The following is a 15,287-nucleotide window of genomic DNA, read 5'->3' as shown; positions in this document are numbered from 1 at the left end:
CTCTAGAAAGTAAAAATGAGGCTCTGGACACTAGAAATTTAGATTTGAACTATATGTAGCAGCTTTGGTTCTTCCAAATCAGGTTTTAGGGCTTAAAAATGATGCTCTGAACCCTTGAAATGCATCTTTGGACCTTAAAAGTGTGAACCGTGGAACATTGGACAGCCCCAAATGAGGGCTTGGACCCTCCCGAGGTGGCTCGGACCCTTTGTATACCTGTCTGGATGCTAAAAAAAGAGGCTTTGGAGCCTGAAATGAGACACTGCAAATTAACAGTGAGCCTTTAAGGCCCTAAACTGTGGGGTTTGGAGCCTAAAATGAGGCTTTGTAAGACAAGAGTAAGACTCTAGAAAGTAAAAATGAGGCTCTGGACACTAGAAATTTAGATTTGAACTATATGTAGCAGCTTTGGTTCTTCCAAATCAGGTTTTAGGCCTTAAAAATGATGCTCTAGGCCCTTGAAATGCATATTTGAATCTTAAAAGCACAAACCCTGGAACTGTGGACACCCCCAAATGAGGGGTTGGACCCTCCAGAGGTGGCTGGGACCCTTCGTATACCTGTCTGGATGCTAAAAAAAGAGGTTTTGGAGCCTGAAATGAGACACTGCAAATTAACAGTGAGCCTTTAAGGCCCTAAACTGAGATATTGGAGCCTAAAATGAGGCATTGTAAGACAAGAGTAAGACTTTGGAAAGTAGAAATGAGGCTCTGGACCCTAGAAATTCAGAGTTGGACTATAAAGTGGCTTTGGGGCTTGCAAATCAGGTTTTAGGGCTTAAAAATGATGCTCTGGGCCCTTGAAATGCATCTTTGGACCTTCAAAGTGTGAACCCTGGAAATTTGGACCCCCCAAATGAGGGCTTGGACCCTCCAGAGGCGGCTCGGACCCTAAAAATGCATGTCTGGATGCTAACAAAAGAGGCTTTGGAGCCTGAAATGAGAGTAGGAAAACTAACAGTGAGCCTCTGGCCGTAAAACCGTGGGGTTTGGAGCCTAAAATGAGGCTTTGTAAGACAAGAGTAAGACTTTGGAAAGTAAAAATGAGGCTCTGGACACTAGAAATTTACATTGGGACTCTATAAAGTGGCTTTGGGTCTTCCAAATCAGGTTTTAGGGCTTAAAAATGATGCTCTGAGCCCTTGAAATGCATCTTTGGTCCTAAAAGAACAAACCCTGGAAATGTGGACACCCCCAAATGAGGGCTTGGACCCTCCAGAGGCGGCTCAGACCCTAAAAATGCATGTCTGGATGCTAAAAAAAGAGGCTTTGGACCCTGAAATGAGACTATGCAAAATAACAGTGAGCCTTGGGGCCCTAAACTGTGGGGTCTGGAGCCTAAAATGAGGCATTGTAAGAGAAGAGTAAGATTTTGGAAAGTAAAAATGAGGCTCTGGACCCTAATAATTTACATTGGGACTCTACAAAGTGGCTTTGGGTCTTCCAAATCAGGTTTTAGGGCTTAAAAATGATGCTCTGATCCCTTGAAATGCATATTTGGTCTTAAAAGAACAAACCCTGGAACCTTGGACACCCCCAAATGAGGGCTTGGACCCTCCAGAGCTGGCTCAGGCCCTAAGGATGCCTGTCTGGATGCTAAAAAAAGAGGCTTGGACCCTGAAATTAGACTATGCAAACTAACAGTGAGCCTTTGGATGTAAAACGGTGGGGTTTGGAGCCTAAAATGAGGCATTGTAAGACAAGAGTAAGACTTTGGAAAGTAAAAATGAGGCTCTGGACCCTAGAAATTTACACTGGGACTCTATAAAGTGGCTTTGGGGCTTGCAAATCAGGTTTTAGGCCTTAAAAATGATGCTCTAGGCCCTTGAAATGCATATTTGAATCTTAAAAGCACAAACCCTGGAACTGTGGACACCCCCAAATGAGGGGTTGGACCCTCCAGAGGTGGCTGGGACCCTTCGTATACCTGTCTGGATGCTAAAAAAAGAGGTTTTGGAGCCTGAAATGAGACACTGCAAATTAACAGTGAGCCTTTAAGGCCCTAAACTGAGATATTGGAGCCTAAAATGAGGCATTGTAAGACAAGAGTAAGACTTTGGAAAGTAGAAATGAGGCTCTGGACCCTAGAAATTCGGAGTTGGACTATAAAGTGGCTTTGGGGCTTGCAAATCAGGTTTTAGGGCTTAAAAATGATGCTCTGGGCCCTTGAAATGCATCTTTGGACCTTCAAAGTGTGAACCCTGGAAATTTGGACACCCCGAAATGAGGGCTTGGACCCTCCAGAGGTGGCTCAGTCCCTAAGGATGCTTGTCTGGATGCTAAAAAATGAGGCTTTGGAGCCTGAAATGAGACTATGCAAACTAACAGTGAGCCTTTAGCCGTAAAACTGTGGGGTTTGGAGCCTAAAATGAGGCTTTGTAAGACAAGAGTAAGACTCTGGAAAGTAAAAATGAGGCTCTGGACCCTAGAAATTTAGATTTGAACTCTAAAAAGCGAATTTGGGGCTTCCAAATCAGGTTTTAGGGCTTAAAAATGATGCTCTGAGTCCTTGAAATGCATATTTGAATCTTAAAAGCACAAACCCTGGAACTCTGGACACCCCCAACTGAGGGCTTTGACCCTCCCGAGGTGGCTCGGACCCTTCGTATACCTGTCTGGATGCTAAAAAAAGAGGCTTTGGACCCTGAAATGAGACACTGCAAATTAACAGTAAGCCTTTAAGGCCCTAAATTGTTGGGTTTGGAGCCTAAAATGAGGCCTTGTGAGACAAGAGTAAGACTCTAGAAAGTAAAAATGAGGCTCTGGACACTAGAAATTTAGATTTGAACTATATGTAGCAGCTTTGGTTCTTCCAAATCAGGTTTTAGGGCTTAAAAATGATGCTCTGAACCCTTGAAATGCATCTTTGGACCTTAAAAGTGTGAACCGTGGAACATTGGACACCCCCAAATGAGGGCTTGGACCCTCCCGAGGTGGCTCGGACCCTTTGTATACCTGTCTGGATGCTAAAAAAAGAGGCTTTGGAGCCTGAAATGAGACACTGCAAATTAACAGTGAGCCTTTAAGGCCCTAAACTGTGGGGTTTGGAGCCTAAAATGAGGCTTTGTAAGACAAGAGTAAGACTCTAGAAAGTAAAAATGAGGCTCTGGACACTAGAAATTTAGATTTGAACTATATGTAGCAGCTTTGGTTCTTCCAAATCAGGTTTTAGGCCTTAAAAATGATGCTCTAGGCCCTTGAAATGCATATTTGAATCTTAAAAGCACAAACCCTGGAACTGTGGACACCCCCAAATGAGGGGTTGGACCCTCCAGAGGTGGCTGGGACCCTTCGTATACCTGTCTGGATGCTAAAAAAAGAGGTTTTGGAGCCTGAAATGAGACACTACAAATTAACAGTGAGCCTTTAAGGCCCTAAACTGAGATATTGGAGCCTAAAATGAGGCATTGTAAGACAAGAGTAAGACTTTGGAAAGTAGAAATGAGGCTCTGGACCCTAGAAATTCAGAGTTGGACTATAAAGTGTCTTTGGGGCTTGCAAATCAGGTTTTAGGGCTTAAAAATGATGCTCTGGGCCCTTGAAATGCATCTTTGGACCTTCAAAGTGTGAACCCTGGAAATTTGGACCCCCCAAATGAGGGCTTGGACCCTCCAGAGGCGGCTCGGACCCTAAAAATGCATGTCTGGATGCTAACAAAAGAGGCTTTGGAGCCTGAAATGAGAGTAGGAAAACTAACAGTGAGCCTCTGGCCGTAAAACCGTGGGGTTTGGAGCCTAAAATGAGGCTTTGTAAGACAAGAGTAAGACTTTGGAAAGTAAAAATGAGGCTCTGGACACTAGAAATTTACATTGGGACTCTATAAAGTGGCTTTGGGTCTTCCAAATCAGGTTTTAGGGCTTAAAAATGATGCTCTGAGCCCTTGAAATGCATCTTTGGTCCTAAAAGAACAAACCCTGGAACTGTGGACACCCCCAAATGAGGGCTTGGACCCTCCAGAGGCGGCTCGGACCCTAAAAATGCATGTCTGGATGCTAAAAAAAGAGGCTTTGGACCCTGAAATGAGACTATGCAAAATAACAGTGAGCCTTGGGGCCCTAAACTGTGGGGTCTGGAGCCTAAAATGAGGCATTGTAAGAGAAGAGTAAGATTTTGGAAAGTAAAAATGAGGCTCTGGACCCTAATAATTTACATTGGGACTCTACAAAGTGGCTTTGGGTCTTCCAAATCAGGTTTTAGGGCTTAAAAATGATGCTCTGAGCCCTTGAAATGCATCTTTGGTCTTAAAAGAACAAACCCTGGAACCTTGGACACCCCCAAATGAGGGCTTGGACCCTCCAGAGCTGGCTCAGACCCTAAGGATGCCTGTCTGGATGCTAAAAAAAGAGGCTTGGACCCTGAAATTAGACTATGCAAACTAACAGTAAGCCTTTGGATGTAAAACGGTGGGGTTTGGAGCCTAAAATGAGGCATTGTAAGACAAGAGTAAGACTTTGGAAAGTAAAAATGAGGCTCTGGACCCTAGAAATTTACACTGGGACTCTATAAAGTGGATTTGGGGCTTGCAAATCAGGTTTTAGGCCTTAAAAATGATGCTCTAGGCCCTTGAAATGCATATTTGAATCTTAAAAGCACAAACCCTGGAACTGTGGACACCCCCAAATGAGGGGTTGGACCCTCCAGAGGTGGCTGGGACCCTTCGTATACCTGTCTGGATGCTAAAAAAAGAGGTTTTGGAGCCTGAAATGAGACACTGCAAATTAACAGTGAGCCTTTAAGGCCCTAAACTGAGATATTGGAGCCTAAAATGAGGCATTGTAAGACAAGAGTAAGACTTTGGAAAGTAGAAATGAGGCTCTGGACCCTAGAAATTCAGAGTTGGACTATAAAGTGGCTTTGGGGCTTGCAAATCAGGTTTTAGGGCTTAAAAATGATGCTCTGGGCCCTTGAAATGCATCTTTGGACCTTCAAAGTGTGAACCCTGGAAATTTGGACACCCCGAAATGAGGGCTTGGACCCTCCAGAGGTGGCTCAGTCCCTAAGGATGCTTGTCTGGATGCTAAAAAATGAGGCTTTGGAGCCTGAAATGAGACTATGCAAACTAACAGTGAGCCTTTAGCCGTAAAACTGTGGGGTTTGGAGCCTAAAATGAGGCTTTGTAAGACAAGAGTAAGACTCTGGAAAGTAAAAATGAGGCTCTGGACCCTAGAAATTTAGATTTGAACTCTAAAAAGCGAATTTGGGTCTTCCAAATCAGGTTTTAGGGCTTAAAAATGATGCTCTGAGTCCTTGAAATGCATATTTGAATCTTAAAAGCACAAACCCTGGAACTCTGGACACCCCCAACTGAGGGCTTTGACCCTCCCGAGGTGGCTCGGACCCTTCGTATACCTGTCTGGATGCTAAAAAAAGAGGCTTTGGACCCTGAAATGAGACACTGCAAATTAACAGTAAGCCTTTAAGGCCCTAAATTGTTGGGTTTGGAGCCTAAAATGAGGCCTTGTGAGACAAGAGTAAGACTCTAGAAAGTAAAAATGAGGCTCTGGACACTAGAAATTTAGATTTGAACTATATGTAGCAGCTTTGGTTCTTCCAAATCAGGTTTTAGGGCTTAAAAATGATGCTCTGAACCCTTGAAATGCATCTTTGGACCTTAAAAGTGTGAACCGTGGAACATTGGACAGCCCCAAATGAGGGCTTGGACCCTCCCGAGGTGGCTCGGACCCTTTGTATACCTGTCTGGATGCTAAAAAAAGAGGCTTTGGAGCCTGAAATGAGACACTGCAAATTAACAGTGAGCCTTTAAGGCCCTAAACTGTGGGGTTTGGAGCCTAAAATGAGGCTTTGTAAGACAAGAGTAAGACTCTAGAAAGTAAAAATGAGGCTCTGGACACTAGAAATTTAGATTTGAACTATATGTAGCAGCTTTGGTTCTTCCAAATCAGGTTTTAGGCCTTAAAAATGATGCTCTAGGCCCTTGAAATGCATATTTGAATCTTAAAAGCACAAACCCTGGAACTGTGGACACCCCCAAATGAGGGGTTGGACCCTCCAGAGGTGGCTGGGACCCTTCGTATACCTGTCTGGATGCTAAAAAAAGAGGTTTTGGAGCCTGAAATGAGACACTGCAAATTAACAGTGAGCCTTTAAGGCCCTAAACTGAGATATTGGAGCCTAAAATGAGGCATTGTAAGACAAGAGTAAGACTCTAGAAAGTAAAAATGAGGCTCTGGACCCTAGAAATTCAGAGTTGGACTATAAAGTGGCTTTGGGGCTTGCAAATCAGGTTTTAGGGCTTAAAAATGATGCTCTGGGCCCTTGAAATGCATCTTTGGACCTTCAAAGTGTGAACCCTGGAAATTTGGACCCCCCAAATGAGGGCTTGGACCCTCCAGAGGCGGCTCGGACCCTAAAAATGCATGTCTGGATGCTAACAAAAGAGGCTTTGGAGCCTGAAATGAGAGTAGGAAAACTAACAGTGAGCCTCTGGCCGTAAAACCGTGGGGTTTGGAGCCTAAAATGAGGCTTTGTAAGACAAGAGTAAGACTTTGGAAAGTAAAAATGAGGCTCTGGACACTAGAAATTTACATTGGGACTCTATAAAGTGGCTTTGGGTCTTCCAAATCAGGTTTTAGGGCTTAAAAATGATGCTCTGAGCCCTTGAAATGCATCTTTGGTCCTAAAAGAACAAACCCTGGAAATGTGGACACCCCCAAATGAGGGCTTGGACCCTCCAGAGGCGGCTCAGACCCTAAAAATGCATGTCTGGATGCTAAAAAAAGAGGCTTTGGACCCTGAAATGAGACTATGCAAAATAACAGTGAGCCTTGGGGCCCTAAACTGTGGGGTCTGGAGCCTAAAATGAGGCATTGTAAGAGAAGAGTAAGATTTTGGAAAGTAAAAATGAGGCTCTGGACCCTAATAATTTACATTGGGACTCTACAAAGTGGCTTTGGGTCTTCCAAATCAGGTTTTAGGGCTTAAAAATGATGCTCTGAGCCCTTGAAATGCATCTTTGGTCTTAAAAGAACAAACCCTGGAACCTTGGACACCCCCAAATGAGGGCTTGGACCCTCCAGAGCTGGCTCAGACCCTAAGGATGCCTGTCTGGATGCTAAAAAAAGAGGCTTGGACCCTGAAATTAGACTATGCAAACTAACAGTAAGCCTTTGGATGTAAAACGGTGGGGTTTGGAGCCTAAAATGAGGCATTGTAAGACAAGAGTAAGACTTTGGAAAGTAAAAATGAGGCTCTGGACCCTAGAAATTTACACTGGGACTCTATAAAGTGGCTTTGGGGCTTCCAAATCAGGTTTTAGGCCTTAAAAATGATGCTCTAGGCCCTTGAAATGCTTATTTGAATCTTAAAAGCACAAACCCTGGAACTGTGGACACCCCCAAATGAGGGGTTGGACCCTCCAGAGGTGGCTGGGACCCTTCGTATACCTGTCTGGATGCTAAAAAAAGAGGTTTTGGAGCCTGAAATGAGACACTGCAAATTAACAGTGAGCCTTTAAGGCCCTAAACTGAGATATTGGAGCCTAAAATGAGGCATTGTAAGACAAGAGTAAGACTTTGGAAAGTAGAAATGAGGCTCTGGACCCTAGAAATTCAGAGTTGGACTATAAAGTGGCTTTGGGGCTTGCAAATCAGGTTTTAGGGCTTAAAAATGATGCTCTGGGCCCTTGAAATGCATCTTTGGACCTTCAAAGTGTGAACCCTGGAAATTTGGACACCCCGAAATGAGGGCTTGGACCCTCCAGAGGTGGCTCAGTCCCTAAGGATGCTTGTCTGGATGCTAAAAAATGAGGCTTTGGAGCCTGAAATGAGACTATGCAAACTAACAGTGAGCCTTTAGCCGTAAAACTGTGGGGTTTGGAGCCTAAAATGAGGCTTTGTAAGACAAGAGTAAGACTCTGGAAAGTAAAAATGAGGCTCTGGACCCTAGAAATTTAGATTTGAACTCTAAAAAGCGAATTTGGGTCTTCCAAATCAGGTTTTAGGGCTTAAAAATGATGCTCTGAGTCCTTGAAATGCATATTTGAATCTTAAAAGCACAAACCCTGGAACTCTGGACACCCCCAACTGAGGGCTTTGACCCTCCCGAGGTGGCTCGGACCCTTCGTATACCTGTCTGGATGCTAAAAAAAGAGGCTTTGGACCCTGAAATGAGACACTGCAAATTAACAGTAAGCCTTTAAGGCCCTAAATTGTTGGGTTTGGAGCCTAAAATGAGGCCTTGTGAGACAAGAGTAAGACTCCAGAAAGTAAAAATGAGGCTCTGGACACTAGAAATTTAGATTTGAACTATATGTAGCAGCTTTGGTTCTTCCAACTCAGGTTTTAGGGCTTAAAAATGATGCTCTGAACCCTTGAAATGCATCTTTGGACCTTAAAAGTGTGAACCGTGGAACATTGGACAGCCCCAAATGAGGGCTTGGACCCTCCCGAGGTGGCTCGGACCCTTTGTATACCTGTCTGGATGCTAAAAAAAGAGGCTTTGGAGCCTGAAATGAGACACTGCAAATTAACAGTGAGCCTTTAAGGCCCTAAACTGTGGGGTTTGGAGCCTAAAATGAGGCTTTGTAAGACAAGAGTAAGACTCTAGAAAGTAAAAATGAGGCTCTGGACACTAGAAATTTAGATTTGAACTATATGTAGCAGCTTTGGTTCTTCCAAATCAGGTTTTAGGCCTTAAAAATGATGCTCTGAACCCTTGAAATGCATCTTTGGACCTTAAAAGCACAAACCCTGGAACTGTGGACACCCCCAAATGAGGGGTTGGACCCTCCAGAGGTGGCTGGGACCCTTCGTATACCTGTCTGGATGCTAAAAAAAAGAGGTTTTGGAGCCTGAAATGAGACACTGCAAATTAACAGTGAGCCTTTAAGGCCCTAAACTGAGATATTGGAGCCTAAAATGAGGCATTGTAAGACAAGAGTAAGACTTTGGAAAGTAGAAATGAGGCTCTGGACCCTAGAAATTCAGAGTTGGACTATAAAGTGGCTTTGGGGCTTGCAAATCAGGTTTTAGGGCTTAAAAATGATGCTCTGGGCCCTTGAAATGCATCTTTGGACCTTCAAAGTGTGAACCCTGGAAATTTGGACACCCCGAAATGAGGGCTTGGACCCTCCAGAGGTGGCTCAGTCCCTAAGGATGCTTGTCTGGATGCTAAAAAATGAGGCTTTGGAGCCTGAAATGAGACTATGCAAACTAACAGTGAGCCTTTAGCCGTAAAACTGTGGGGTTTGGAGCCTAAAATGAGGCTTTGTAAGACAAGAGTAAGACTCTGGAAAGTAAAAATGAGGCTCTGGACCCTAGAAATTTAGATTTGAACTCTAAAAAGCGAATTTGGGTCTTCCAAATCAGGTTTTAGGGCTTAAAAATGATGCTCTGAGTCCTTGAAATGCATATTTGAATCTTAAAAGCACAAACCCTGGAACTCTGGACACCCCCAACTGAGGGCTTTGACCCTCCCGAGGTGGCTCGGACCCTTCGTATACCTGTCTGGATGCTAAAAAAAGAGGCTTTGGACCCTGAAATGAGACACTGCAAATTAACAGTAAGCCTTTAAGGCCCTAAATTGTTGGGTTTGGAGCCTAAAATGAGGCCTTGTGAGACAAGAGTAAGACTCTAGAAAGTAAAAATGAGGCTCTGGACACTAGAAATTTAGATTTGAACTATATGTAGCAGCTTTGGTTCTTCCAAATCAGGTTTTAGGGCTTAAAAATGATGCTCTGAACCCTTGAAATGCATCTTTGGACCTTAAAAGTGTGAACCGTGGAACATTGGACAGCCCCAAATGAGGGCTTGGACCCTCCCGAGGTGGCTCGGACCCTTTGTATACCTGTCTGGATGCTAAAAAAAGAGGCTTTGGAGCCTGAAATGAGACACTGCAAATTAACAGTGAGCCTTTAAGGCCCTAAACTGAGGGGTTTGGAGCCTAAAATGAGGCTTTGTAAGACAAGAGTAAGACTCTAGAAAGTAAAAATGAGGCTCTGGACACTAGAAATTTAGATTTGAACTATATGTAGCAGCTTTGGTTCTTCCAAATCAGGTTTTAGGCCTTAAAAATGATGCTCTAGGCCCTTGAAATGCATATTTGAATCTTAAAAGCACAAACCCTGGAACTGTGGACACCCCCAAATGAGGGGTTGGACCCTCCAGAGGTGGCTGGGACCCTTCGTATACCTGTCTGGATGCAAAAAAAAGAGGTTTTGGAGCCTGAAATGAGACACTGCAAATTAACAGTGAGCCTTTAAGGCCCTAAACTGAGATATTGGAGCCTAAAATGAGGCATTGTAAGACAAGAGTAAGACTTTGGAAAGTACAAATGAGGCTCTGGACCCTAGAAATTCAGAGTTGGACTATAAAGCGGCTTTGGGGCTTCCAAATCAGGTTTTAGGGCTTAAAAATGATGCTCTGGGCCCTTGAAATGCATCTTTGGACCTTCAAAGTGTGAACCCTGGAAATTTGGACCCCCCAAATGAGGGCTTGGACCCTCCAGAGGCGGCTCGGACCCTAAAAATGCATGTCTGGATGCTAAAAAAAGAGGCTTTGGAGCCTGAAATGAGACTAGGAAAACTAACAGTGAGCCTTTGGCCGTAAAACCGTGGGGTTTGGAGCCTAAAATGAGGCATTGTAAGACAAGAGTAAGACTTTGGAAAGTAAAAATGAGGCTCTGGACCCTAGAAATTTACATTGGGACTCTATAAAGTGGCTTTGGGTCTTCCAAATCAGGTTTTAGGGCTTAAAAATGATGCTCTGAGCCCTTGAAATGCATCTTTGGTCCTAAAAGAACAAACCCTGGAAATGTGGACACCCCCAAATGAGGGCTTGGACCCTCCAGAGGCGGCTCGGACCCTAAAAATGCATGTCTGGATGCTAAAAAAAGAGGCTTTGGACCCTGAAATGAGACTATGCAAAATAACAGTGAGCCTTGGGGCCCTAAACTGTGGGGTCTGGAGCCTAAAATGAAGCATTGTAAGAGAAGAGTAAGATTTTGGAAAGTAAAAATGAGGCTCTGGACCCTAATAATTTACATTGGGACTCTACAAAGTGGCTTTGGGTCTTCCAAATCAGGTTTTAGGGCTTAAAAATGATGCTCTGAGCCCTTGAAATGCATCTTTGGTCTTAAAAGAACAAAGCCTGGAACCTTGGACACCCCCAAATGAGGGCTTGGACCCTCCAGAGCTGGCTCAGACCCTAAGGATGCCTGTCTGGATGCTAAAAAAAGAGGCTTGGACCCTGAAATGAGACTATGCAAACTAACAGTGAGCCTTTGGATGTAAAACGGTGGGGTTTGGAGCCTAAAATGAGGCATTGTAAGACAAGAGTAAGACTTTGGAAAGTAAAAATGAGGCTCTGGACCCTAGAAATTTACATTGGGACTCTATAAAGTGGCTTTGGGGCTTCCAAATCAGGTTTTAGGCCTTAAAAATGATGCTCTAGGCCCTTGAAATGCATATTTGAATCTTAAAAGCACAAACCCTGGAACTGTGGACACCCCCAAATGAGGGGTTGGACCCTCCAGAGGTGGCTGGGACCCTTCGTATACCTGTCTGGATGCTAAAAAAAGAGGTTTTGGAGCCTGAAATGAGACACTGCAAATTAACAGTGAGCCTTTAAGGCCCTAAACTGAGATATTGGAGCCTAAAATGAGGCATTGTAAGACAAGAGTAAGACTTTGGAAAGTAGAAATGAGGCTCTGGACCCTAGAAATTCAGAGTTGGACTATAAAGTGGCTTTGGGGCTTGCAAATCAGGTTTTAGGGCTTAAAAATGATGCTCTGGGCCCTTGAAATGCATCTTTGGACCTTCAAAGTGTGAACCCTGGAAATTTGGACACCCCGAAATGAGGGCTTGGACCCTCCAGAGGTGGCTCAGTCCCTAAGGATGCTTGTCTGGATGCTAAATTTGGGGCTTTGGAGCCTGAAATGAGACTATGCAAACTAACAGTGAGCCTTTAGCCGTAAAACTGTGGGGTTTGGAGCCTAAAATGAGGCTTTGTAAGACAAGAGTAAGACTCTGGAAAGTAAAAATGAGGCTCTGGACCCTAGAAATTTAGATTTGAACTCTAAAAAGCAAATTTGGGTCTTCCAAATCAGGTTTTAGGGCTTAAAAATGATGCTCTGAGTCCTTGAAATGCATATTTGAATCTTAAAAGCACAAACCCTGGAACTCTGGACACCCCCAACTGAGGGCTTTGACCCTCCCGAGGTGGCTCGGACCCTTCGTATACCTGTCTGGATGCTAAAAAAAGAGGCTTTGGACCCTGAAATGAGACACTGCAAATTAACAGTAAGCCTTTAAGGCCCTAAATTGTTGGGTTTGGAGCCTAAAATGAGGCTTTGTGAGACAAGAGTAAGACTCTAGAAAGTAAAAATGAGGCTCTGGACACTAGAAATTTAGATTTGAACTATATGTAGCAGCTTTGGTTCTTCCAAATCAGGTTTTAGGGCTTAAAAATGATGCTCTGAACCCTTGAAATGCATATTTGAATCTTAAAAGCACAAACCCTGGAACTGTGGACACCCCCAAATGAGGGGTTGGACCCTCCAGAGGTGGCTGGGACCCTTCGTATACCTGTCTGGATGCTAAAAAAAGAGGTTTTGGAGCCTGAAATGAGACACTGCAAATTAACAGTGAGCCTTTAAGGCCCTAAACTGAGATATTGGAGCCTAAAATGAGGCATTGTAAGACAAGAGTAAGACTTTGGAAAGTAGAAATGAGGCTCTGGACCCTAGAAATTCAGAGTTGGACTATAAAGCGGCTTTGGGGCTTCCAAATCAGGTTTTAGGGCTTAAAAATGATGCTCTGGGCCCTTGAAATGCATCTTTGGACCTTCAAAGTGTGAACCCTGGAAATTTGGACCCCCCAAATGAGGGCTTGGACCCTCCAGAGGCGGCTCGGACCCTAAAATTGCACGTCTGGATGCTAACAAAAGAGGCTTTGGAGCCTGAAATGAGACTAGGAAAACTAACAGTGAGCCTTTGGCCGTAAAACCGTGGGGTTTGGAGCCTAAAATGAGGCTTTGTAAGACAAGAGTAAGACTTTGGAAAGTAAAAATGAGGCTCTGGACACTAGAAATTTACATTGGGACTCTATAAAGTGGCTTTGGGTCTTCCAAATCAGGTTTTAGGGCTTAAAAATGATGCTCTGAGCCCTTGAAATGCATCTTTGGTCCTAAAAGAACAAACCCTGGAAATGTGGACACCCCCAAATGAGGGCTTGGACCCTCCAGAGACGGCTCGGACTCTAAAAATGCATGTCTGGATGCTTAAAAAAGAGGCTTTGGACCCTGAAATGAGACTATGCAAACTAACAGTGAGCCTTGGGGCCCTAAACTGTGGGGTTTGGAGCCTAAAATGAGGCATTGTAAGAGAAGAGTAAGATTTTGGAAAGTAAAAATGAGGCTCTGGACCCTAATAATTTACATTGGGACTCTATAAAGTGGCTTTGGATCTTCCAAATCAGGTTTTAGGGCTTAAAAATGATGCTCTGAGCCCTTGAAATGCATCTTTGGTCTTAAAAGAACAAACCCTGGAACCTTGGACACCCCCAAATGAGGGCTTGGACCCTCCAGAGGCGGCTCGGACCCTAAAAATGCATGTCTGGATGCTTAAAAAAGAGGCTTTGGAGCCTGAAATGAGACTATGCAAACTAACAGTGAGCCTTTGGCCGTAAAACGGTGGGGTTTGGAGCCTAAAATGAGGCTTTGTAAGACAAGAGTAAGACTTTGGAAAGTAAAAATGAGGCTCTGGACACTAGAAAATTAGATTTAAACTCTATAAAGTGGCTTTGGGGCTTCCAAATGAGGTTTTAGGGCTTAAAAATGATGCTCTGAGCCAATGAAATGCATCTTTGGTCCTAAAAGAACAAACCCTGGAACTCTGGACACCCCCAAATGAGGGCTTGGACCCTCCCGAGGTGGCTGGGACCCTTCGTATACCTGTCTGGATGCTAAAAAAAGAGGCTTTGGACCCTGAAATGAGACACTGCAAATTAACAGTAAGCCTTTAAGGCCCTAAATTGTTGGGTTTGGAGCCTAAAATGAGGCCTTGTGAGACAAGAGTAAGACTCTAGAAAGTAAAAATGAGGCTCTGGACACTAGAAATTTAGATTTGAACTATATGTAGCAGCTTTGGTTCTTCCAAATCAGGTTTTAGGGCTTAAAAATGATGCTCTGAACCCTTGAAATGCATCTTTGGACCTTAAAAGTGTGAACCGTGGAACATTGGACAGCCCCAAATGAGGGCTTGGACCCTCCCGAGGTGGCTCGGACCCTTTGTATACCTTTCTGGATGCTAAAAAAAGAGGCTTTGGAGCCTGAAATGAGACACTGCAAAATAACAGTGAGCCTTTAAGGCCCTAAACTGTGGGGTTTGGAGCCTAAAATGAGGCTTTGTAAGACAAGAGTAAGACTCTAGAAAGTAAAAATGAGGCTCTGGACACTAGAAATTTAGATTTGAACTATATGTAGCAGCTTTGGTTCTTCCAAATCAGGTTTTAGGCCTTAAAAATGATGCTCTAGGCCCTTGAAATGCATATTTGAATCTTAAAAGCACAAACCCTGGAACTGTGGACACCCCCAAATGAGGGGTTGGACCCTCCAGAGGTGGCTGGGACCCTTCGTATACCTGTCTGGATGCTAAAAAAAGACGTTTTGGAGCCTGAAATGAGACTAGGAAAACTAACAGTGAGCCTTTAAGGCCCTAAACTGAGATATTGGAGCCTAAAATGAGGCATTGTAAGACAAGAGTAAGACTTTGGAAAGTAGAAATGAGGCTCTGGACCCTAGAAATTCAGAGTTGGACTATAAAGCGGCTTTGGGGCTTCCAAATCAGGTTTTAGGGCTTAAAAATGATGCTCTGGGCCCTTGAAATGCATCTTTGGTCCTAAAAGAACAAACCCTGGAAATGTGGACACCCCCAAATGAGGGCTTGGACCCTCCAGAGGCGGCTCGGACCCTAAAAATGCATGTCTGGATGCTAAAAAAAGAGGCTTTGGACCCTGAAATGAGACTATGCAAACTAACAGTGAGCCTTGGGGCCCTAAACTGTGGGGTCTGGAGCCTAAAATGAGGCATTGTAAGAGAAGAGTAAGATTTTGGAAAGTAAAAATGAGGCTATGGACCCTAATAATTTACATTGGGACTCTATAAAGTGGCTTTGGGTCTTCCAAATCAGGTTTTAGGGCTTGAAAATGATGCTCTGAGCCCTTGAAATGCATCTTTGGTCTTAAAAGAACAAACCCTGGAACCTTGGACACCCCCAAATGAGGGCTTGGACCCTCCAGAGGCAGCTCGGACCCTAAAAATGCATGTCTGGATG

Source organism: Accipiter gentilis, unplaced genomic scaffold (assembly GCF_929443795.1).
Source record: "Accipiter gentilis unplaced genomic scaffold, bAccGen1.1, whole genome shotgun sequence".
Lineage (NCBI taxonomy): Eukaryota > Metazoa > Chordata > Aves > Accipitriformes > Accipitridae > Astur > Astur gentilis.
This window is presented reverse-complemented; position numbering follows the sequence as displayed.